Source organism: Octopus bimaculoides, chromosome 5, assembly GCF_001194135.2.
Source record: "Octopus bimaculoides isolate UCB-OBI-ISO-001 chromosome 5, ASM119413v2, whole genome shotgun sequence".
In the NCBI taxonomy this organism is placed as follows: domain Eukaryota; kingdom Metazoa; phylum Mollusca; class Cephalopoda; order Octopoda; family Octopodidae; genus Octopus; species Octopus bimaculoides.
Window position 1 is genome coordinate 42,077,907 of NC_068985.1, and position 679 is coordinate 42,078,585.

Below are 679 nucleotides of genomic sequence, written 5' to 3' on the forward strand. Positions count from 1 at the left end.
TGGTACACAGTAGATTGAAAGTCTGTATATAAGAGGTTGAGGCGTTGAGGCAGAGCTAAGTCACATGTCGTGAAGTTGAGGCTTCTATGCCGAGCCGGATACTTGATACAGATGGTTTCTCGCAGGTGTCGAATTCTGGCTGTTATTTCGTGGTAAAACAATTCACACAAACAGGGTTGAGAGAAGCTGCGGTTGCTGTTGGTAGCTTTTGTACGTAGAGACGTCGTGTTGACGTTGGCGACGAAGCTTGTAGTAAACAGTTGAACGATGGTGTTGATGTCGTCGCTGGAAACTGGCTGGTTGGTGTTACGTGGTCAACGACCAGACCTTAGAAGGCCTGAAGCCGCGACAAACTGGTGTGGATAAAGCAGGCTATTTATAGGTACAAAGAGACTCCAGAAACATTAAAAAAAACGCTCTCTCACGTGACCTTATTAGATGGCCACGATTGGTCGGTATGCACCCTGGCGTGAAACAGAACTGGAGACAAATGCCGCGCAAATAAAAGTCAGTCAGGGTGATGGACACAGCAGGGTCCAAGGCGGGAAAGAAATAGATGTTACCCGCTACGTTCGCATTTGTAAATAAATAACCGAGAGAGGTGGTTTCACTACATATATGTATGTATGTATGTATGTATGTATGTATGTATGTATGTATGTATGTATGTATGTATATA